This window comes from Lagopus muta, chromosome 15 (genome assembly GCF_023343835.1).
Source record: "Lagopus muta isolate bLagMut1 chromosome 15, bLagMut1 primary, whole genome shotgun sequence".
In the NCBI taxonomy this organism is placed as follows: Eukaryota; Metazoa; Chordata; class Aves; order Galliformes; family Phasianidae; genus Lagopus; species Lagopus muta.
In genome coordinates, this window is record NC_064447.1 from 3,637,541 (window position 1) to 3,663,234 (window position 25,694).

Consider the following 25,694-nt stretch of genomic DNA (forward strand, 5'->3'; position numbering starts at 1 on the left):
ACACAAAATGTAGCTTAGTGAAATGAAGGAGAAAGGTAAAACTTGTAATGGTGGAAAGATAGAAATTTGTTGTTTTGGGCCTGAGTAACTTAAAATATGGATAAGATTTAAAACTCTTCAGAAACTTTAGAATATGCACTCCCTTTAACTGCCTTCAGAAGTTTAAAGTTCTACATCTGAGGAGAATTTATCTCCAGATATAGGACTACAGTAATCAGAAACAGTACATATTTGTGAACTTCTAAAGGAGTCTCTTATTACAACATCTCCTCATACATCTCATTTGAATATGATTGAAATGAAATTCATTATCTTCAATGCTATTCACCATAATTAATTTTATAGTAAATTCATCTAGGGATTACAAAAGAAAAATACAAAAAGAGAAAAAATAACTAATATACTGATTGTGAAAGTAAAACAAACCTTCCCTATTGTTTCTTGGAGATAATAAAAAATTCCCTTGTTTCATATATTGATCTTTGGAATACTTTGGTGCCTTACATTTTATAGTGGAAATGCTAAGTCATGGCCTGAAGCAGTGATTGAGCACCTGGGAGGAAGGCAGGGCCAAACCAGGGGAGCTCAGGTGCAAGTAATGTGTTGAGTGACCACAAGGGCTGGAGCCAGGATCCACCCCTTCCCAGACCTCATTTAAGGGTTGGCAGTGGAGGTGAGGGTTTCTGGCTGGAGATCTTTGCCTATGTGAGGTTTTAAAGGTAAGGAGATTCTTTCCGTTGTTTCTACATTTGGGCATATCCTCACTTGTTGTCGCCTTGGACTGTGCTATTCTGTTATCGTTGTTGTGCTTTCCATTGCATTAGGGAGTTCCACCTGTCTAGGGCAGTTATTAGAAACGTTCACAAATTCAGAGAGAAAGGAAAAAAAAAGAAGTTGATAAGATCTGCTGTTATTTTTAATTTTAGCCCAGATGATAGACTTCCAGTAATAGATGTCCCTACTTTCTCTTCCTTTAAATAATATTAAAACTCTACTTAAAGGAACATGAGATTAACCAGATTTGTTAATTATATTGATAATGAGCTGGCTCCGGTCCTTGAGTTTGCATCTTCTTTTTGTGATTGTGTTAAAGGTGAGCAGTAAGAAAGCAGAAACCTTTATTAATGCTGTGTGCAATATTCTGAATTTTTGAATGCTTTTATTAGTATTTTTTTGTGTAAGCACTTGAAATTTGGAGATAATTTTATCTTTTATCTCTTGCTGGTTCATTTTTGTTTTTAATTTTCTCTTGCAAAGTGTTGGAATGGTCTAAAAATGCAACAGTCCTACCTTCTTATGTACCATGAGAAATTAGCCAGGTTTTCAGCCTCAGCATTGGAGAAATGTTCAGGTTATGTTGTTAAGGACAGAGGATCAAAACAAAACTTGCAAGATTGTTATCTTCTATAAAACCCGTAAATACATTAAGTTTCCACTAGATATAAGGAACAGGTAGTAGCAGGGCAAATGAATTGAGAACTCCAGACTCTGTCAGAACTTGTGGTTGCTGTACATGTGACTCGTGTTGTTCATCCCCCAGAGGTAAAACAGTCACTGCAGCAACCAGGGAGCAAGTGGTGCTAGTGCTCAGTGCACAGGGAGGGCCAAATAATCCCATAACATCAAATAATCATTAACACTTGTGTGATAACTGTTGAGTCCTGGCCTGAGCCACTGATTGAGCACATGGGAAAGAACCTGGTCAGCCCTGGGAGCACAGGTGGAGGCAATTCAGCTGAGACTGAAGGGGTGGAGCCTGGCTGCACCTTCCTTAGACCTCATTTAAGGACTGACTGCCACTGAGGAAGGATCTCTGGTTGGAGATCCTTCCCTTATGGAGTCTTTTCCTGTGAGCCTACATCTGATGGGTGTGCACCTTTACTTTTCCTTTGCAATACAATCCTATCCCTGCTGGTCCCTTTGCTGTTACACACTCCTGTATTGCCCTTCCACTGTGTTAATTTTTCAGATTTTAACAACACTCTTCTAAGTATTTAATTGGCTATAGAAAGGTGTCTGAGAAAATAGATTTGGATGTCTTTTTTGCAGGAATTGTGCAGAAAGTTGTTTTGTAGGGATGACATTGCAGTCCACCAATGCGCTTGATGCAGCCAGCTGGTTTTCATTTGGTGACTGAAAGGGCTGTAGTGAAACCATGACCCTGTGGTATGCTCAGCAGCACGGTACCAAATCTCATTGAATTGTCAAATTCTTATTCAAGGGTCACTGTTAGTTTTGTGAATTATACTCAATGGAGTGGAAATGCTTAAAATGAGTGCTTCATGATAGAGGGGAAAAAAAACTAACAAAGCAAATGAGAAGTCATTTCAGCACCAGTTAATTCATCAAACTGTTTATTCTAGATGTTCTGGAAATGAAGAGAAATTGAGAAGAGTTTTTTCCTCCTTTTTAAGATAGTGGAAATTTTAATTTAGGAAAGCATAAAAATAATTTTCCAGGAGAGTAGTAGCTGCTGTCCTACTAAATCATTGTTTGTTGGGTACTGAAATTATCCTGAGTGACACAGTGCCCCTTTCTGCCTGAAACTGCCTCAGAGGGGTTTAAGTGGATCAGACAGTTAGACGAGCCAGTCTAGATCCATCACTTAGCTGACATCGGTTTCTTACTCAGAGAAAACCTTGATCTCATTTACAGCAGTTAAGCTTTATCCCATAGCTCAAGTTTTTCTGACTGACAATTTTAACAAAACCACCATAAAAATTCTGGAGGTGTGTGATCCATCATCACTGAAATCGTAGAATCACAGAATGGCTTTGGTTGGAAGGGACCTTATTAAGGGCCATCTGGTTCCACTGCCCTGCCGTGGGCAAGGAGGCACCTCTACGATTAAGTGCCAAATAAATTTGAGTTTTATTGGACTTTTAAGCCCATTTACAACTTCTGTAGTCATCTTCTTTGGAAATGACTTTTAAAATGAATTTTGCTATTCTGAATGATTCAGATAAAGCTGTGCAATTGTGTAAAAGCACTTAAACGTTGCTCAGCTTCTTGTGAAAGTTGGCATGCACCTACAACCATTTATTTGCTACAGCTCTTGTACACTCTGCTTGTCAGATAATTTTAAGTAGAAATGTATCCTTAAATGTGCAAAGGCTTCTGTCTGTTCTGTCACCAAAAGAAATGCTTCTGTGAGATGGATGGTTGGAGTGCTATTTACACTGTGCTTTCATTGCAAGCCTCTCGGTAGTTCAGCTCCGTGGCTCCCCTGCTATGGCCAAAGCCATGGCCCAGTGCCATCTGGGCAGATGGGCAGCAATACAAGTAGCCAAGAATCTGTGGTGCTGCCACACGGGTCTCAGAGCGTGCAGCTGTACCACAACCAGCTAAATAGATACTTATCCAGAATTCATGGGCAGCGAGTTGCGACTGCACCATGGCCATTCTCACTCTCTCCTGTGGGGTGACCTCAGGGATGTGGGAGTGATGCAGTGGCAAAGAGTCTGCAACTCAGTGCCTAATTGCAGACATCTGTGCTACTTGTCTTGCAACTTACTGTTTTTCTTTTCTTTTTTTTTTCTTTTTTTTTTTTTTTTTTTAAGCAGTTCTTTTATTTTTTTCGTTATATTTTTATCCTGTCTTGTGATTCAGGAACTTACTGTTCACAGCTCAGGAGTTTAAAATTAAAATCCTGGATGCTGCTTTATTTTCTATTTATCTCACAGCTGTGTGCTCAAATATGAATCAGTGGCCTGGAAAAAAAGAAGGCTCAGGGGATCTCATCAATGTCCATCAGTACCTGAAGGGAGGGTGCTAAGAGAAGGGAGCCAGGCTCCTTTTAGCAGCTCCTCTGGTCTGGCTTGGGCACAACCCAGAGCACAGCAGTTCCTTCTGCCCATCAGGCAGCAATGCTGTGCTGTGCAGTGCCAGAGCCTGGCACAGGCTGCCCAGAGGCTTTGGGGTCTCTTCCATGGGCCTGGGCCCTGCTCTGGGTGGCTCTGCTGGGATGGAAGGACCCAAGGTGCCTTCAACCATTCCATAACCTGTGATTCTGTGAAAGAAAGTAATGTATAGGATATACTGTGTGTGAATGGAGGGAGGGAGTATTTGCCATGGCGTCTTCCAGTTCAATTTAAGTAGTGCTGAATGCAGAAAAGAATTCACTTCAGATAACAGGTCACCATTTTTCAACCTTCTTTGAGTAATTTGTTTGGTTCTATGTTAGCGTAATTTTAGGTTTTGGTAAAGAAATATTGTATGAACTGAGATTGACACAAGGTCATCTGACATATTATGTATGCACCAAATCTTTTTGGAAAGAATGTGTTCAGGTTTCAAGGGCTAAGAGAATATTTCAGCTCTGACCTAGAATGCTAGTCTGTGTGAGTTTGGGGAATAAATAGCAATTCATGCAAATATATGTTTTTGGCTGACAAATGCAGATGTTGCAAAATTCAGATGCAAGAAAATTCCCTAAGGCTTATTTGGCACATTGTGTATCTAACCCTTTGCATAGTTTTGGATTTCAACATTAGCTGTTGCCATGCTTCACAGTAGATGACTGTTCATCCATGTCTATTTTGTTCGTGTTGCTCCCAACAGTTACTAAATAGAACCGATTTATTTCTCTTACACCACTCTCACTATAATTTGTACTAAAATGATGGGTGCAGTATTTGTTGAGTAATTATATGGAAAGCTATTTATTGTAACAAATTTATAGTTGCAACTATTTTCTAACTCTTAATTATGCACTGTTACAAGGGAATGCAGAGGTGAAAAGGTACTGACATTCAACAACATACAATCCCAAGCACTTGCAGAAATATTTCATTTCTTTCATGCTGTGTGTTTCTGGTGGAGTCCAGAGCTCTTCAGTTTTGGGGAGGATGGCCATTGTCCATGAGAGCTTGAAGATGTTTTTTATATATATATATATATATATATATATATATATATAATATATATATAATATATATATAATATATATATATATATATATAATATATATATAATATATATTTTATATATATATATATATATATATATAAGTGACAGAAGCTGCAGCACTTAGATAACTTAATCAGGAGAAAGGAAGAGAGATTAAATTCTGACAAGATTTTTTTATGTCGCGTTACTTCCTATTTTCATCATAACAACTTATTCAGATTTTTAAAAAGTCCCCATGAGCAAGCACGTTTACTGGTTTTTACTGGTTTACTACTTCTTTTACTGGTTTTTTACTTTTTTTTACTTTTCTTTTACTTTTTTTTACTTTTCTTTTACTACTTTCTTTTACTGGTTTACTACTTCTTGTTTATGCTGGGTTTTATTGAAAAATATTTGGAAAATAAGAAATGTGAAATCATTGTTTTCTACTAAGGTTGTTTTCTACTAAGGTTGGTTATTCCTTGTATTTGTTCTGTTAATCGATGCTCCTGAGAACCTTTTCTCTCGAGTCACTCCCATCCTTCTTTATCTGTACAAGTTTGGAGTTTCTGCCTCAATTCCTGTTTGTTCTTTTCAAGTATTAACTTCAAGTCAAAACTTCTCAGCGTAGATGTATTCTGTACTGCCTAGTAGAAACCCCCTCCATTACCAGTTAGGTTTACTGCTACCTTTTGGTTGTAAAGCTGAGCAAGAGGTTATGTGACCAGGCATTGCTAGTCTGTTGCTGCTCTTAAGTAATCATTTTTCTCCATGAATCTCAGGAAGTTGGTTTGAGTGATGGGATTCTCCAGGCTCTGGTTTTGGTACAATGCAATAGGCATCCAAATGGGAAATAATTTTCTTTCATATAGCCCTAATTTCCAATCTGTGCTTATATGCCCTTCAGGGAGAAAACAACTACAAAGCTGAAGAAGCAAGAAGAGCTTAGCTCTTAAAGGATCTGTCATCAGTGGGGTAGGGGAAGCCACTTGTTGCATTAATGATGATGATGAGAAGAGGCAGTATGAATCTAGCAACAACATTTAGTGATTTTGCCGATGAAAAATCTTGAACCTTTACAATTGTGTCATACGTAAATTCCTTGCATCCAGAGTTAGCCAGAGCATTTAGTATTCGTCATACTGAGAACTGTTTTGGATAAAAATTCTCATGAAAATAAATGTATGTGAAATATTTTTAGGAAAAAAAAAAATCAAATCTCTATATAAAAAAGTTTGATTTCACTTGTAACAGCATTTTATATGATCAGCTTTGGTTAAGGTGCAGTCCACTTTGGCTTGCAGAGGAGCTCTGCATTATGGACTGCATTAAGTGCAGTACTCTTCCAGATTATTCATGAAATATCAGACAAGCACAACTGCTATGAAATCATTCAAAGCAGCAGAACATCGACTTGCAAGTCCTGTATTTTGTGATTTGGTTGCTGTGATTTATTACAGGTGCTCCATTCCTGGAAATGCTCAAGGCCAGGCTGGGTGGGCATACTCTAGGGGAGAGTATTAATCCTTTGTTGATCAGTAGATGTGAAACATTCTCTTTCAAGGGGGCTGAGAAGGAGGCAAAATAAAATTGGTGTCAGAATATGTCCCAAGACAAAATCCTTTTCTGCATTCTTGCAAACTGCATAATTTATTCATGTATTTTTGAAGGGTAAGTGAATGAACTGATGTATTTTGCAGATTTATTCTTTGTCTTCAATGTATTTTTTTCAAGGCATCCAGAATGTACATTGGATCTTTCATCTTGCTACACCTTTAATTTTTAAGAGCTTACATAAGATTGTGTTTTACATTATGCATTAAGACACTTGTAATTAGGAACTTGTGGTAATGACCTATTCTCACACAAAGTAGCTCTGATCCTTGTTTTCCATTAACTGCATTGAGAGTTTATTTGCTGAGAATTGGGTTTAATTCTATTAGCAGGAATTGTGAGACATTTGCAAGACAAGGTATATTAGCATAGCACTTTGCTTTTAATGAGAGCCAAAAAGCATTTAGGGGAAGAGCTAATTATTGGAGATTTTCCTTCTTTTAATAAGAAAAGTTTAGCTAAATTTTAGTACTCTGCTCTCAAAGTCCCTTAAGTTTTAATTACTGGCTAAGAGAAAATAAACCGGATTGCAAAAATTCTGTGGATGTTTCATGGTTTGTACATTGTGTTTCTGAGGGCAAGCTGTGGGTAGAGGAGCATCTTGTCTTGCTGCTAAACAAAATGAAAACAAAACAGGGTGATGGGTGCATTAGGAGTTGTACGAATCCTTCTGTTTCTTTTTCTCCTCTGTGGGTTTTAATGAGAGCAGCTGCTCTACTAGAGTTCTCTCATCAGTGGGAGAGAAAACAAACTGAAGTCAAAAGAAGTATTTCCTATGTAAGAATGCTCTGAAGGCCCCCATCTCATTTCTCTGCAATTTCTGGTCTGTTGAGAGAATTTCCTGCTTGCAGCTTCTTCGTGTGGTGGACCCCTTCTCTTTGGATGCTGGGAGAGTGGTTAAGCACTGGTTGCAGGCTATCCCATGGGACAGGAGATCAGCATGTAAACCCAGCAAGGGAGTGGAATTAGCATCACTGCTATTACTGGAGTTTTAGCTGTTTAGTATTATCTCAACGTTAACAAACTATATCAGAGAGAAAATGAGGGAAATACGTAGACCTCAGTGTCACTCGGCTTACAAGTGTCATTCGCCTTGCTTTAGTTACATCAGTCAGGCTTTTGTCTCCTTCATCTGTGGAACTTCAGAATCCCAAGCGCAGGAACAGTGTTTGCTTATTGTTCTGTCTTCCAGTCTCGTGACTTCTGAACAACCCTGGGTGTGTTCATCACTGCTGTTTTTTCCTTTATTACCATCCCTTCTTGTTATTTTGTTGCGATCTGGCAATTTCAGTGCCTTTTAGGTTTTTTTTTCCCCAAGCTTCTAAGTGTTGATGCTGCTACCATGCATGCTGCAATCAGTGTGTGAGTGTTTTTTATATGTTTCTTTCACAGCATTAAAGAACAGAATACATATTTTGATGCTTTGCAATTTCTTAGTCTTTTTGAATTGACTTAACATGCTGTACTGAATATTGTTGATGACTATGTACTATTAGTCTTCAGTGACACAGAACTATGATGAGGGTGAGGCAGAGCTCATACTGGCACATGAATGTTTCTGAACTCTAGGGTCACCATTAAGTTAAACAAAATTAATTAAAAAATAGAAAAAATACTAACAAAGTCACCCTGTCCAGAAAAGATGAGTGACAGAGAGCCTGCAGCTCTCAAAGCATGTCATATCCTTGAAGACTCATGCCTATAACCTTATCTTCTAGCCAGTTCATGGAAAGCAATTGTAAAAACAAAATAGATTTACTAAAATGACAACTCGGACAAATATGAAAGTGCACTGAAGTTGTTCTGCTGAAGCGTTACCGACTTCAGCTGTCTCTAACCACTAGAAAGTACCACTGTTTAAGATAAAGACTTTGCTGAACTAGTTCTAGATGGTGTGCACTGAATAACTTAAATACACTGGACTGCTGACTCAGGAAAGTACAAGGGCAGGAAGCTGCGCAAGGAGACTGGCTCAGAGGGAAAGACTGCAGACGTGCTTCAGAGGTCTTGCAAAGAGTAGTAAACTGTAGAATATGCGGAAGAGATGCAGATGGATGGATTTCATTTTCTAAAAGCTCATTGTAAAATGGGTTTGCAGAATCCCCCTTTCTGCACTCAAGTTTTTTGTTGCTGCACTTGACCCTTCATATTGAGTTCTGGGCAGAAGCTCTTTGAGAAGTCAGGACGTGTTTGTGGAGGGAAACAGAAAGCATGTCACAGACAGCACAGCATCCTCTGCCAAGTAATTATAATAACTGCATGGCAGCTGATTGATGTGCATCTGTTGAAGGTGGTGCAAACTATACAGATGAAAAAACAGCAATTCAACAGAGCTAGGAGGAAAGCTAATACAAAGGCTTGTGGGGGAAAAAAAAGCTAATTTTTTTTACTTCTTCAATTCCAGAAATTATTCATAGAAGTGAGTAACTTTATATCTTAGCTTAGTTACACTGTTGAATCACTACAGCTGATTTTCCTCAACATATAAACATGTTTGTACCAGTGCAGAATTAGCTATTGGTGCTATGATGTGACTTTGGTTTCAAGACTGAGTCTAATGATTGGGCCTTTGTTTTAATTCATTGCCATCTTGGACTTACCCACACATGCACCTCCCCTCTCACACTTCAGTCACACTAGGACCATCTTCTAACTGACTGTTCTCTGAATTAAGCTGAATTTAAGAGTGGAAAAGAAATAACACACATAGAGCACTGCTAATTGAGTCCTTTTAGGGCAAGGTTGGATTTGTAACATTCAATAGTTTTGCTTTACTTGATGCTTGAAGAAACAAAGTGAGGGGTTGAATTTAAGCATGTTTTTCAAGGCACGTTGGTGTGTCATTGGACTAATTCATATGATCAAAACTTATATCACAATGTTTGTATAAGGTGGCAAAAGTTACTGTGTTCTGCAAAGAGTTTTACTTCAGTAGTCATTTTAGAGTAATACGCTGGAAACTCAGATTTAGATATCATTTAAGAATTCTTTTAAAAATAGTAATTATAGTGATGAAAAATTTCGACCCATTATATATAGAGTGATATGCAGATCTGCAAATAAGAAAATACAAGTCTAATAATTTCACCTGTGAATCAGATATTAATGAAAAAAACACAAAACATGAAGAGCTTTTGAATGATTTCTGTTGCTAATACTGATGTGAACATCCAATGATATTGTTACAAGAGCAAAAGAAATCCAACAATTTGGAGAATCGAGCCAGGTTTCTCTAAATGAGAACTCAAAAACAATTCTGAAGGTAACTGAATTGTCAACACTCAGTAAAATGTTTTTCCTACAGTATGGGCCCAAATGATCTAATATATAGAAGGCAATATTGTTAATTACGTGTAAAATTTGATTGTTTATAGAGAGCAACCCCAGTAGGTTCAAATATTCTCAGATTAATGGAAGGGCAAAGCTTGCAAAGAAAAGACTTGCTGAAGTCTGTATGCTGGCACTTTTATCCTTTCTGCTAAGAGGAGTTTGTCACTTCTATGCCTTTTTTTAGAGCAAATTCAAAACTAGACAGCAATAACCTTTGAACTGTATCAACAATGAATCTTACGTTTGACTTCAATGAAGGATAATCTAGTGTGAAATTCTTTTGGTCACGTTTCAAAGATAAATTCAAGCTATATGAGGTTTACCAAGAATGAAGGATAAAAGATGGTGTTTTCAGGACCCGTAGGCTTAAGCATGTCATTTTAAGACTGTGACTGGATGCATGCATGGAAATGAAAACTGAAAATAGTCTTTACAATAGACATATTCATCTGTACTTTGTTAAGGGATGAGTTCAGAGAGGCAAACAAAGAGAAATATGTTTAGTGAATTTAGTAGGTCAGCTGCTCAAAACTGGCTTGAAATTGAGCTTTCTTTATCTCAGTAGCATGTCCTCAAAGTACTGCTGAATAAATGTGTTGGGAGAAATACATTCAAAGTCATATAATGGGTATTTTGTTCATAAGCTTCATGGACAAAGATATTTATCTCCCTGCTAATTAATTATGAGATGTTTGCAATTTCCCAAGAAGTTCTGCAAGGCATTAAGGTAGCTAATGGTCTTCGTCACATCTCATGAAACATCATCAGCATGATGTATCTGAACTAGCATTTCTTGTAACAGCATTACTGGGGGTAAACAAAGTTCAAGGATTTTTCAAATAGCATTTTCTGTTCATGCTTAAGAGAAATTTAAAGCAATGCTTATTGTCAGGAATGAAAAAAGGATTCTTAGAATGTAAGCTGCCAGGATCTCCAAAATGCAGACTGTAAACATTTCACTTCTACAGTGACAGCTAAGTGAAGTTGCCTTGCTCATTATCCATAAAGAACATGTGGTACAGATGAGCTCAGAATATAAATTCATAAGGAAATAGAGAAAACTTAATTCACTTCCAGGAAGAAATGTTTTTTTTTTTTTTTTAATGCTGAAAAATTAATAGAAAATTAACTAACAAATGTTTAGCAAGTATCTTTCCCAGGACCAAGACACACATTTTCTACATCAGTGCATATTATTGTACATCTGTGTGGTGCTGGGTTCAGGTTCGCTGCGAGTTGATGTGTTTTGTTGCTTCTGAGATGCAATGAAAAAAAAAAAATGAAGAGGTAACCTAACACTGCAATGTGTGTGTGCCCTTTTAGTGAAAGAGAATTTACATTTGTTTTATATTGATGTGAATACAGAATCTGGTGGTGGTGGTTGTTGTTTTTCCTGGGTTATAATTTTGAACTGATGGAGCCCTATATCGTTCCCTTAGTCTAAAAAGATGTAGTGGTCTAATTCAAGACTCATCTACAAGCAGGAGAACTTTCACCTGTTTTGGAAGAATCTTCTCTGGATTGAGATCAGCACACAGGTCAAACAGATACGGCTTAATCAAATAAGTGTTCATTTGTCTGCTAGAATTTTGTTTATATAAGAATGTGCTTTGAAAGAAAAAACAGACAAGCTGAAATGCACAAAGGTCACCTTTGGTATTAGTATTACTTCAGGAACTTTTTTTTATAACAAGTGTATTTTGGTTAAAATAAAACATGATTGTCTGAAGATGCTGTTCTGTGACTCGTAGTGTTCTCTGGATAAAACAGAACTGGATGCACTTACTGCTTTTCTGATCTGTTAGAACTTTTTAATGAGGCCTGACTTCCGATCTTTTACATTTATCTACTGCTGATGTTCAAGGGAGTTTTAAGAGGAATACTGTAATTTAAATGCTTTCACATGAACTTATTTTTTTTTAATCATTCATGCATTAACTCTGGATTGTGGGGCAGAGAACTTGTATAGAAATCTGATTATTCTGAATACACCATGTGTTGAAAAATTCTTTTGTGGAGGGGGAACTAATTAAAATTCCCACATATTTAAGTGCTGGATTTTTCAGTTTTCCTGTTGCATTTAGCAAAGGCACATTCATGCTTTTTCGTGCTGTATTAGAGAAAAACAATAAAAAAACTTGATACAAATGGTCTTTTAAGTTTGGACACCTAAAACAGGTTTCCTTCTGTTTACCCCTTCTACTGTTCAAAACAGTTACCATCATTTTGCTCCCGTTTTCTTGTCAGGAAGCATAAGAAGTGCTAAAAACTTAAAATAGCAATATTACTGAACACAAAATTCATAATTTGAAAGTATGTTTTTCTAACCTCATTGGAATCTGAACTACTAATTTTCTACTTTCTGTATCAAACTTTCTCCTGATCATTTCTACCCACGGACAGTGACTTCAAGCCTGCATGTATAAACTGACTGTCTCTTGCAGAGAAGTAAAGTAGGAAGGGAGCAAAAAGTTCTTATGCATGTTCTTTTATGTATTCTTTCTGTAAGTTGGTGAATATGCTTTGAAGTTTGCATGTATAAAGGTTTCCTAAGAGCTGAGCTTTTCTGTTTGTCTTACGTACCTTACTTCTTAAGCTTATATTGCAATGCTGTCGTCCTGATGTGAACTGCATCTTGGTTCACATCACAAAATGACAGGCAACAATTCTTACATACGGTTAAGTTTCCAGCTTTAGGAGGTTACAATTAGTATTTCCTCAAGAAAAGATTATTTACATAGCAAAGAGTTTGTGAGATGGAGCTGAAGTGTGAAGCACAGAACCTCACAGAAGCAAGCATTCGGAGTAGTACAAATGACAACGATTAGTATAAGCAGTCTGTTGGCTGATTCAGGTCATTTCATGTCTCCTTTAATAACTGCAAGATTGATTTAGAAAGCTAGGCATTTCAGCCCGATGCTATCAATTTCCCAGTGAAAGTAACTGCCTTTTGTCTGATGTTCGATGTTTGAAAGTATGGCTCAAAATCTTGAATTTTCTGATGCATTGAACCTTTGTTCACGGTAGCTCTGAAGGTATTACTGAGTTTTAAATAGTGTGTTCTAACAATGTCCTTCAGAAATAGTAAAGCTACTTAAAAGAAAATGCTTTAAATAATTAACTCTTAATCAACAGTGACCAAAAATCTTAAACATCCTTCTGAAGTAAAGCTGCTGTGTGTTCCTTCATCTTGGTGCATTACTTCATTGCCTTCATCACTGAGGTATACTCAGCCCTATTTTTAATGCACTGTCAAAAGTGTGGTTGTTACAAGATTATTAAGGAAGTGTTTATTTCAGTTTCCACCTATTTCAACCCTCCTCCATCACAACAAGCTACTGCATCCTGCACATCCTGCCTTTGGAAGCATCACTGTTTTGCTCCTTTGAAGGGTTCACCACAATAATCTCATGTGGGTTTAACAAAGCTAAGAGTAACCATGACTAGCTTGGAATAATCTCAAGAAAAAAAAAAAAAAAGATGGAAAAATATAAGTCTGTTTCTACCTCAGTGTAGCAGAGCAACATGAACTACGTATATACTAAAGCTGTCAATATCAGGAATAAATAGCAGCTTGTAAATGACTATAGCAGCTTCTATGACTATAAAAGAACAAAGATTTCTTTTTATTGTTCTGCTGGGTTTGATTTGATGAAAATATCTGACTTGTGTGTTTTGATGAGGCTGTGAATAATGGAATTTAAAATTGCAGTAGCTCTTTTCTTCAAATGTTTGTGTTTTAGGCTGAATATATTTGACAGGGCTTTTCTGTTTGTCTGGTTTTTCCTCACCTCATACAATGACAACCAGAAGTAGCTCTAGTTTAGCACAGTACTGGAATGTGGCACTAATATGGTAACATCTGTTCACTGCAGCAGAGGTACTATGACCTTGGTGTATCACCATTAATTTCTTGAAAACAAACCATCCAGAACTATTGCTAGTAGAAACAATTTGAAGAACATCAGCATCTAGTCAAACTTATTTAGGCTTTGACATTGATAGAAGGGTTGTTTTTTTTCTGACTGAAATTCATCAAGACAAAAAAAGAAGGGCCTTTGCTTTACCTAAGTATTGCAAAAGTGCTTGGCACACTGGGGACACGTTAACTCACACCTGCAAAAGGTGTAAATGAGTGTAAAGACTTTAGAAAACCTTGGCGACTTCACAGGCTTCCTTTTTAATCAGAATACACACACAGACAAAGAACTTTGTCTTCGTTTTTGTCTGTTACAGACTCTAACCATGAGCATATCAGTTATGTAAGAGGCAGAATGTTCCCTCAGAATATGGGCATCCATGCACATATCGCCCAGTTCTTCAACTAATAGAAATCAACAAAGTTCAGCTGGTTACAGCACAGCAGTGCAGAGGTAGGGGATGCTGCTTGGAGCCTCGTCTGGATGAGTGATGAAAGTCTCCAAGGATGGTTCTGGCAGCTCCACTGTGGGCAATCTTTTCCTGTCCTTTTCCTACCGGTTTGGCTACAGGAGGTCATACCAAAAACATTGAAAATGAAGGTAAGGTAATGTGCTCTACTCTCCCAGTGTCCTGGATACTACTGATTTCATCACAGAAGGCAATCTGTTTTTTTTTTTGAACAGGATTTGCCTGTTGTAAATCTGTTCTGGCTCCTTCTGATCATTTCTCGTCTTTTGTGTGCCCAGAACTAGCTTCTAAAAAGACTTTCTCCTTTATTTCCTGGGGACTGAAGTAAGGCTTAGCAGTGCAATCTAGCTCCCTTAGAACTCAACTTGTCCCATGTCCATATTTCCAGCATACTCCAGAGGATCCTTGTGCTGCCTCCCTGTACCATGAGCTTTGTTGATGCCCAGGTTGAGCTGGGAGACCTGAGAGTGGGCCCTGGCAGTAATGACAGGGAGGCTGAGTCAGAGAGCTGTAGGGTTATTGCTGAGATAACTTAGGAGAATCTTTCAGGTTGTTTGAAGGAAAGAATTCATGTCATTTGCTGGTGTAACTGTCACAGCTGTTATTTATAACCCCTGTTTTGCCCTGCGATGTTTGGAATTTTTCCTTGCTAAGGTATCTTTTGTACAACTTTTGTTTTCTAAATAATCTATTCTTGTTTGTTGCATGATTTCTGAGAGATGCTAAGATTAAACTTCAGGGAAACAAAAGGTTATTATCATCAAAACTATTGGTTACTGGCACTTTGCTAATTGTCTTTACAGTCCTTTCCTTAACAAACTTTACCTTACTGATCATCTGCAACTGAATTCCAGAGCAACCACAGAGACAGAAAAGGTGAGGGCATAGGGAGCTATTGAAATTCATTAAGCTCCTGAAAGTTTCCAGAGATGTGGACTTCCTTGGAGTTCTGAGCCACGCAGTTCATTGTTAATGGGTTACTGGGTTAAGTTCATCATAATGTTTGACCTCCTGTTTAGGAGCCTGATGATGTGTGAAAGCCTTGCTGTCAAAGAGGAGTGATAGTGGTGCAATTGTAGGGGCTAATGATTGTGCTGACCTAATGTCCTCATACAGCTGCTTTCTATTACTGTCGCTTAACTGGGACGTTGTAGGCTCAAGGGACTAACTTTATATAATGAGCTGGCTATGCAATTATTGCAGCTACTGCAGGACATTGGAGTTAAGTCTATCTTCTTTTTTTGCTTCATCATTTGTTTTTATGTTATTCTGGCATAATATGAATATTTAAAAAAAGAACTGAGCTTACTGCTTGGAGGTGAAATGGATGGTGCTGGTTTTGCTTCTGAGCTATTGTGAAGCAGAGATGGGAAAAGAGTAGTTTCATTTCCATGCTACTCTCTCACCTGTGTTCTGTATAATGGCACAAAATTATTGCTGTGAGAAGTAAAATTTGCTAGGTCTTTCTGTCTGTTTTCATTCTAATTAATTTTCTTCTTGCTAAGTTAAGAAGCTAAGCAGGGAGCACCAAGGTAATTTTTATGAGAATCCATGTAAAAGCTCTCAGTGGCTTAACAGTTTACTTAAAGATGTTTTGCTTATCCTGGATTCCAGATATGGCTTATTGCATATCGCTCTGAATTGTTCGTGAACTTCTACTATCTAAGAAGGAGGTAATCCTGCTTTTGGTTAAATTATGGAAATTGAAAAGATTGCCACAGGTTGTAATGCAGGAGTATATGTGGGTATTTTGCTAGCAGTATGGATAAATCAGGCTTGGATTTACTTCTAGAAGGGCAGCTAACAATTTTCAAAGGTTTTTATTGTTAACAAAAGCTTTGTACTTCTTATGGTCAATTAATTACGTGCTGCTGCTTTCCCTTATTATAGTGTGATTTATTCCCAATATTAAAGGGAAAAAAAAGTTGCAAGTTCTATCCAGTGCAGCCTTTTCTGTAAAAGTGCAGTTAAATTTTGAGAGAAAAATATCATTTTATGTCTGCTTTGTAACAGACACCTGAACATACAGCATCCTTTGTGATGGGTAAAAAGAAATGTTTGAGGATCTGTTTTCTATTAGTTTACTCAGATTACCTCATAGAAAGCTCTTGGAGCAAATGGGTGGCTCTCAGTCGCAGTCAGAGCAGAGATGCATGAGTGGAACTGATGGCAGCTCCTGCAACCTGGTCAGGGCTGTGGACTCGAGCACTGTGCTAAGCTGCTGGGGCCATTACTGGGAGAGCCAAAGCTCTTTGGTTCTAGCAAAGATCCTACAGACATTCTGTCCCGAGTTTTTGTGCATAGGATGTGTGTGTATTCAGTTGTGAGCTTCAAGGTGGACCAGCTGGTAAGGGATACAAGCTTGAGATCTGACCCTAAGTGTCAGTAGGGCAGGAGGCATGCAATGGGGGCACATCCCCCAGCCTGAGTCTTGCCTAACAATGGACAAAAGTCTTCATAGTAGTGAATTACACATAATGACTCCACACTTTGCCTTCTGTTCATATGGCAAAGTTAGTTAAGTATCTTATACTGTTAGCCAGTATTAACTGAGCGTCATAACTACTCCCATAATGTAGCTAAGGGGAGATGTATTTTTCATCAGCTGCTTACTCATTGTCTGTATACTGACTGAGCTTCCATATGCTTGGAGTGATCTAATGCTGTTGTCCATTGCAGTAAGTAAACTGAGCAAAATTTAATTAAAGATACATATCTAGGAAATATGACTCTTGATTCTACCTGTTCTCTATTCCACTCATGTATGTCTTTAATATATTGAATCCTTTTAATGGGCAGTCATGTGCAACTGATATAGACAGAATATTCTGTCTGGTGTTGTGCAAGATCCGGTGAGAAAGCTGTAAGGTATATCCAGAGAGCTTTTCAGATGGGCTTTCAGGAGCAATTGCCTACAAAGAGCATTTTATCCACCCTGTTTTCTCTAATGAGGATTTGTTAGTTTTGAGTCAGGCAAGTTCCCCACGTGGCATCGTGTATATCCATACAGTGGCTTATTCAAGTAGTTAAAATTTAACAGTTCTGGTTTGTCTACGCGCTTCTCTATATGTGGGTGCACCCACCCATGAGTTTTGTTAGCTGGCTTAATTTGCACACGACATTTTGAAGTTAAACTTCAGCTTTTAACATATCACTATTTATTTTCAGTGCTTAGATGACACCATGCCAATTTTCTTCTTTTCTACAGGCTATCAGTTCGGCTTGCTTGCTTACTGCTGCGAAGGGAAGAGCTGCTATGTAAATGCCTCTTGAAGTCTTCCCAGCCAGTTTAACATAAGTCCAAGTCTGTAATTACCACATATTATTTAGTTCAGAGTTTTATCTTAGCATTAATGAGCACAGTATTAAGAACACAAAACAACAAAGGAAACCCTTACGTGGGTAATTGTTAGATTAAGTCTCACCTTCCTGGTAAGAATTAGGTTTATAACTGGAGGTTTAGGGTTTCCTGGTAGTCTAAAGGATGTAGAGGTAAAACTTAATTTCAGATTGCTTTTTAAAAGCGATATTGGAAAGCATGAAGTCAGTGATTAGAACCTAATGAATCCTAACTGGCTTAGCGGGGAGATAATAACTCTTGCATGCCTATTTACGTATGCTTAGAGGAGATATTTAAATGCGTTAAATGAACAGTTGAGATATATAGCTCTATTTATCACGATTACTTCACTAAATTTGACTAGCTGCAGTCTCATATTTGACAGACATGGTGCTTTAGGAAGTAATACAACATGGATTTGCTTATTTCCTTAAATTTGATCAACATTAAATTGTCAGACCTTACACTTTGATGTTATTAGAGAGACATAGTTTTTTTTTTTTTTGTTGGCTTTTTTTTTTTTCAGCTTGCTTCACTGCTGAATGTTCATCAGCGGTTTAACTGTTCACATAATGAAGTGCAGAAGTAGAGAGGGATAGTCAGCATAAGGCCAGTTTCTTGTACACCCGTTACAAGTTAGCTCCAACAACTCAAATTCTGTTCAGCAGCATGGAGTGTGAATCACAATTAGAAGTATGTGCTGAATGCTCAGGAAGCAGACTAAGGGCTGCTCCAAGCAAATGAAAAAGGGAGAAAACAGCGGGCAATCAATCTTGCTTGTCTGTCCCAATGTGCACGTGAATTTGTGTATTAAGAATAGCTGCAGCACAGCTATTATCAAATCGTAAATGTAAAAATTTCCTGAACTTTGTAAGATGAATTAAAAGTACTATTTCATGTTTTTGTATAAATGCCAAGCCATTCGTAAAGCCCTGTCGCTTTCCTGCCCTTGTGCAAATCATAGCTGTCTTACAAGTGTGTCTGTCTACTGTGCAGTTCGGGGGAATCAAAGCTATGGATGCACGCTTCTTCAGGCACCCTAAGAGAAAACCTTTTGAAATGCTGAAACAAGCAAACAAAAAAACCCTAGCAATTTAAAGGATTTCTTATTTTATTTGCGATGTTATCCACTTGCAGCAGTAGTCACAGGATTCCTTATGCAGAATAGGAAGTAACTAAGTGTGTACAACTCTTATGAGTAGTAAATATTTTAAAAAAACATTTTTAGTGATGATTTGTTTCACATATCTTCTACTGCACATACACGCACAAAACTATTGTTTCCCTGTGAAAGTGGCATATGACCATGTTTTCTATGTCACAGAGGGTTTACTGGAGGAAAGGGAGGAGTCCCTCACCCAAGCTACAGTTTCTCTTGCTGAAATTGCCTTGTTATTTAGTAGTATAAAAAATGTCAGAGACACAGCAAGAGAAAGTAAAAGAACATTATGCTTAATACAAATCACTGCTAAGAACAATAAGCTATGACAGGTAGAATGAAGCCACCTGCCTTAGAAAGCAAGATCCAGTAGTTGTGACAGGCACGTTGCTTACACTCCAGTTCTCCTCTCCATGGCTTGTCCTTATCCCCACCTGTCTGTAAGAATGAGTTTAACATGTCAGAAACCAAAAAGAGGGAAAGCAGGGGGAGGTAAGACAAGAAGAAGAAATTTTATGTTGTTAATTTAGATGTGAATACTTGTAATATCCTAAATTATTAGCAGATTTTGTCACTGCATCTCCTGTTGAGGCTAAGAGTCAGGTAGCCATTGGTATGCCAGGTAGGATGGTAAGCACTTATTGCCCAGGGGGGAATAAATAAAGCAGTTCTGTGTTTCAGGCTATGGATCTCAGTGTGTGTTCTGCTTAAGGAGCAGGATATCTGGCAGCACTTTCCTGGAGGATTTAATTGAGCAATCACACTGTGACATACAGACAGTTTTTGTAAAAGCCTACAGCAAAAAGTCAGTTCCAGACTGCTATTCTTTCCCAACCACACATGTCTGTACTCTCATGTCTTCATTTGCTTGTTTCTCATGTGTGACAGAAGGTACGGCTGCTGGTCTAGAAATCAGAAGTTTGAGGAACTCTGGGAGGGGAGCAGGGCTGGTGGGAAGAAGAAATCAGTTATAGAAATAGAGCAGTAAATATCTGTGTTAAGATATGTAAGCAAAAATAAAAATCTTTTGAAATTTTTAGGTAATTTTCAGGTTTTCACAGGCTGACAGTTTAGTACTTTTGTGTATGGAATTTGAGATAGAGTATTAAATCAATGTTTCACAAACTGTAGCTTGATGAATGTCATTATTTTGAACAGAAATGCTCCATTTTTTGCCTCTGTTTATACGAAGATGAGTATCCATCCAGTCTGAGAATCACTGCAGAATTTCCAGGAGTAACTCTGTACCACTATGCCCAGCTTCTCTCTTTCTCTGTAGGTTGTCCTGGTGAATGTTTCACTCGTGTATCTGGTATGAATGCACCGTAACCTTCTCTGCTATACAAGTGTCAGTATAGTGCTGCGTTGTTCCAAATAATGCTTTTCTTACCAGTGTCTCTGTACTGGCACTGCTGTATTGAGTCATTTTTCATTTCATCTGATAATTTTTCAACAGTATGCTTGGCATAACAACGTGCTAATGAAATTTGATAAAAAGAGAAGCTGCAAGGAACTGCTAATATAGAAAAGCCTGGTGTTATCCAGCAAGAGATGGATGGTCTAGAAGATTGGTAAAAGAGAAGTGAATTAATGTTAGTAATACCAAGTAAAAGGTCATACTTCAAGGAATTAACAAGAATTCAACTGCTGAGCGGGGATTTATGAGATAATAACTTGGTGAAGAAAGATCTGGACATAATAATATATCCAGTGATCCAGTTGACCACTGCAGGGCTATAAAGCAATGGGAAAATATGACTGTATAAAAAAGAAATACAATCTTTGGACATAGAAGGTGAATTATCAAAATGGAAGAGAATTTAATTACTTTGGAAGGCAACAGAGTCCTTGGTTGGAGTAGTCATATTGTTCACTTGTAGTCACATCTTAAGGATTTGATAGAGAGATAAGCCGCTCTAAAAGATGGTTTAGAGTAAAATTCATGTGAGTATCAAGAAACTCACTTCAAATTCTAGCATTTTAGGTTAGATTTTGGGTACATCCTCTACAGTGTGTGTGTCTAGTCATTTCCTCCAAGAAAGATTAAATTCTAGTGAATGGAGTGAGGCTCTACTGAATTATCAGTATAAAGAGTTTCTTGTGAGGAGCCGCTAACAGTGCAATGGTTAAGCCTACTGGAATGATAGCAACGGATGGATGTGATGACTTTCAGACCTCATACTTGGCCTTGCTGAAATTGCTGAGATTCATTTAAGCCTACTTCTTAAGTCTCTCGTCCCTTTTTCCTAGATCATCAGCTGCACCGTTCAGCTTTGTGTCATCTGCAGACTCGCTGAGGCTGCGCTCAATCTCACTTTGTCATTAATAAAGATACAAAATGATACTGTTCCCAAAGTGAGACATTGCTTTTCACTGATAGCCACCTGGATGTTAAGCCATTGACTACAACTGTTTGAATGTGGCCATCCAGACAGTGCCTCATCCATCAGTCTACCTTTCAAATCTGTCTCTCCGTGATTTAGAGACAAGGATGATGTATGGGACTGTCTTTCTGGCTACGTACACCAAGTCCCATTCAAAAGACACCCAGCTCTTCTTCCTCTCTGCCAACTGGATGATGTTTGGTCAGTTCCTTTTCTACTCCTTAAAGCTGAGTAGAAACTGTGATATTCTTGAGAAGTGATTATTAATGCTAATATAAAGAGAGATATTCTCACTTAGGTAGACTTACAGCTAGCTGGTATCAGTCTTGAAGTTCTGAGGAGACTATTAAGGGTTTGTCTATGTAGTAAAATGGTGACAATGTTGTAACATGAACATCTAACGTTTTTTACAAATGCACTTTAACAAGCTTCACAGCTAACGACATCGTGCATGCTATTGAATCTATATTTTTTATCTCTGTCCATTTTAAGTGGTTGAAGAGCTCATGTTACTCTAATATCAGTGAAAACTATGTCTATTGCTAGAACAGATCTTTTACGCGAGTTTGTGATAGTAACTAAACCTGTATTTTTCTAGCTTTAGATGCTGAACTGTAATTGTCTTCAATTTAGTTCCCTGATTGGCAGAGACAAATTGTTGCCACAATTCCTTGGCTGTTCAGGTGATACGTATGTTTGTGCTAAGCACAGCCTTGGTTGCAGTAAGTCAGAACTAAATAGTGATTGTGTGATAATTTCGGTAAAGAAGTTGAAGGTTGTATGTTCCTGCATGAAACTGGTGTGTGTCATGCACTGAACTTGGACCTCAGTCCATCTTCTGAATAAGAGAGACAAAGAAAATAAGGCTTTAAGGCTGAGATAAGGACAGGAACGTCACTTTCTAGTTGCTGCCATGGGCAAAGCAACCTCAGCTTGTGCTTGTAGCACCTGAGAATGTGGTAACAGTACAAAGCTGTGCCATGGGAACTTGAGAGTAGGCATAAGGGGAGAATTCCTTAAGCTGACGCTGCTCAGTAGACAGCAGAGAGATGGTTGATGCCTCACAGTGGTCAGTGCTCAAGAGAAATTTGGACAATGTTTGTTATTAATATGCTTTAACTTTGGGTTAGCCTTGAGGCTGCAATTAGACTGATTTTTTGTTGATCCCTTCTAATAGAACTATTCTAAATTGTAGAACAAAGGCGGCTCATTTTTAAAACACATCCTTCAGAGTGTCTTGATGTGTTCAAAGAGCTTGCAGCTGTGTTATTCTTACTTTGTTCAGAAAAAAAACAAACAAATATAAAATATTTTTCTAATTCTGCTTTGCTCCATTTCTTAAACTTCTTTTCTTTATCATTATTTTTCTGTCCTTACGAACATGACATGTAAATAGTTAAATCACAGTATAAAAGTGGAAAAAATGTTCTCTTCAGTTTTAGTTTTTTCAATTCATTACAAAGAAAACCTAAAAAGCAAATAATCTCATTGTTTTGTTGAATAGGTACTAATGCATTTTTTTCCTGTAATTTTCAGGTTTTGGCGGTACTGGCTGCTGGCAAAGCTGAGGTAGGAAATCTTGTCTTGTACTGAAGGAAAGCTAAATGCTAAATAGTTATCTGTGGTTTTATGGTGTGGTTAACTTTCTTATGGTTTTTGGGTGAAGAATTTGTTATGAGACTTCATTTTGGCACTTGTGCTACTTCTAGTGTTTAACAAGCCATTCCTGGGGATTTTTGTTTTGTTATAAAAATGATTAATTTAATGTGGATCTCAGGAAAGTCCACAGCATTGAAACCACCTACTTAAGAGCTTGGTAAGCTTGTGTTATAATTTCCAACAACAGAAGGTGGATATCTCTTCCCTGTGCCCTTCTTCAATTTAATTTCTAATTTGCTTCACAAAAATGCATTGTATCTGTTTTAAAATTGATTCTGATGGTTGTCATGGATTCCTTCCAAGTCCAAAACTACCCTGCCTTCCTTATCGAGTGGCGTATCAAATAAGCTGTTTGAACGCATTGCGAAATGATGGAGATGTCTATTTGTATTACACAATTATATCAGCTGAATTTCTACTGAATTCTATAATGACACTGACTGTATTTGGTGTTGCCTATGTTGGGTGCTTTCCATTGCTGTAGTTTAGATTGATCTTAGTTGTATTCATGTTTATTTTGTTAGCTTAATATTCATATAACCAATTAACTACTACTACACTAGTTGGAGAAGAATTGCATTGTACAGAACGTGTAGGTTCTCCATATGCTAAATTTAAATTGAAATCTGTACTGAAATCTGCCATTTGTTATGGTAGCTGCTTACATTTTTGAAAGAGTTTGTTGATTCTCGAATGCTGGCTGGAACATTCACTGACGCTGTGCTGTAAGATGTAGAATCCATTTTACTACTAATTTCCACCGAATCAATTCATTTTCTGTGGTTCATGTGTTCGTTTAAAATGTTTTTTTGCCTATACCTACATCACCGTGTGATGGTTGTCATGATCAAGTTCTGCCTTCATTCCTGAATGCGAAGGCACATTTGCAATAAATGTTGAAATGTCCTGTTGAAAGCTGTTTTAGCTGAAGAACGTAGAAGTCCACATAAATTTCTTTTTTAGCATTTCAAATGGCACTTTTTTCTTCTTTAGACTGATATCCATTAGTTACAGTCCAAAGAATTCCGTAGCAATTATTCTACCACAGACCAACTGTTTGTACTGAAAGCAAGCTGTAATGCAAGTTGTGAGAATATTTAAGTATATAGTTACTGAAATCTATTTACCAGTCACATTACATATTTATTTTCATTTGCTTGCTCTGTGATGATGTTAAGTGTGTTGTTTAGATGATGTTAATGTCACTAACACCATTCTCAGAAGTGAAAATACTGCATTTGTTAGATTTTATTTTGGTTATTTGATTGCTGAAGCAAAATTGGCAGTGCTTTCCGATCACTGATGTTTATTATACTGTGTTTGTCTTTCTTGAACCTTGTTGTTGAATAAGTCACTGCAATTTTAATAAGTGACTGGGATTTTTATTCAGTGCACATATACTGATTCATTTAATGTCAGCTGGAAGCTCAGAATTTTTCTGTATGAAACTGGTTTTGAACTCACAGTAGGGAACTTGTGAAGAACTCTAAAGCTAATAGTTCACCATAACAAAATGTCTAGGTGACCTCAACAGCTGTAATCAAATACATTTTTAATATTACCCTTCGGTAAAGTAAATTATCTTAGTAATAAAACTAGATAATCTGTTGGTTACCTTAAAGTGCAAGGACACAAGTTTACTTAGATACTGTAAAAGAAAAAAAATCATCTGTATTTAGATTAAGGTGTAATGTTAGTGTTTAATCCTGTTGGTTTGAATCAGTGTCACAATACGTCTTGTTTTGGGGGGGTCTTGCAAGGAAGTCTGTACATGATTTTTCACTGTGGCATTGGTTTAAAATCCTGTTGTCTTCATATCAATTGGGTCCACTGACAAATTATCACCTTTAGTTTCCTGTTTTGTATTGGGATTTTTTAGCTCAGGTTTGTGAATGTACAAGTATTACCACTCTTTTTTTTCCCTCTGAAGGCTGTTTTCTCATATTTTTAAAGTATTTCCACAGAATCTATTTCTTCTCAGTTGTGTTGGTTTGTTAGTTACTGCTTTCATCATTTTAAAACCTTAAGGAGTTTAACACGTTTAATGGCTGTTTTTAAAGCAGCTTATCATCTGGCCTTTGTGCTTCCACCTATGGAGCAGCAGTCTTGGCAGGCACAGCAAGCAGTGTTTTCGTTAGGCATTGTCTTACTTGCAAACTGGTGTTGCCTTCAGACTTTCTAGCACTGCTCGCTTGTTGCTGTGTCTCAGCTTTTAAACCCAATCCATTGCTGATTTGTCCTGGTCAACCACTATGTCAACAACTTCTAAATACTTCTAGCATAGAACTATCTCCATTTATTTTTTCCAAAAATCAAGGCAATACTTTTTAAGGTGTTCTTGCAAGATTTTGTGTCAAGCCTTTCAGGTGACTTTTTGCTCTTCTATTCAAAGGACGTATTGAAATTCAGCACCACTCTAAATCAAAAAGTTTTGTACCGTATTTGAAGATTCCTGTGTTTCTTTGTGCTTTATTGTAAAATTCCTGTAGATCAAATGCTTAAATGTGTGCCTTGCTATACTTGAAGCCTTCATCCCTGTTGAACTTGGAGTAGTTTTACATCTTTCTTAAAGTTTCTGAAGTTACTAGCACAAAGGTGAAGTGATGTGGCAAAGAAATCCCATCTGTATGTTAGGGAAAGCATCCTTCCTTTCCCTCTTCCTGAAAAAGGAGTTACCAAAACAGGGAACAGAAAACTGCTTGTGTTTCCTGTTTTCCTCCCTGCCATGTGAATAAATGATTTGATGAAGTTCAAAGCCGCCATCTTGTGAGAATTTAGTGGTAATATCTGAGTTGAAATATACATTTAGTATAATTATCAATAAGTTCTCAGTCGCTTTTGTGCAAGATATGTCAAAGCAGCCTTTTTAAACTGTCATAAAGAAGGTGCCGCCAATGTCTCAATGTAACTGAAAATCAAAATCAGTTCAAGC

The 25,694-nt window shown here is 37.5% G+C and overlaps 1 long non-coding RNA gene across 1 annotated transcript in view; it reads left to right on the forward strand.

Moving 5' to 3' along the window:
- Positions 1-673: 673 nt before the first annotated feature.
- LOC125700944 (uncharacterized) overlaps positions 674-25,694 on the forward strand; it is an 88,762-nt gene continuing 63,741 nt past the window's right edge. Inside the window, exons 1-2 of the long non-coding RNA XR_007380099.1 lie at positions 674-719; positions 22,640-22,672. This is a non-coding gene — a long non-coding RNA (uncharacterized LOC125700944). The remainder of the gene's footprint in view (positions 720-22,639; positions 22,673-25,694) is intronic.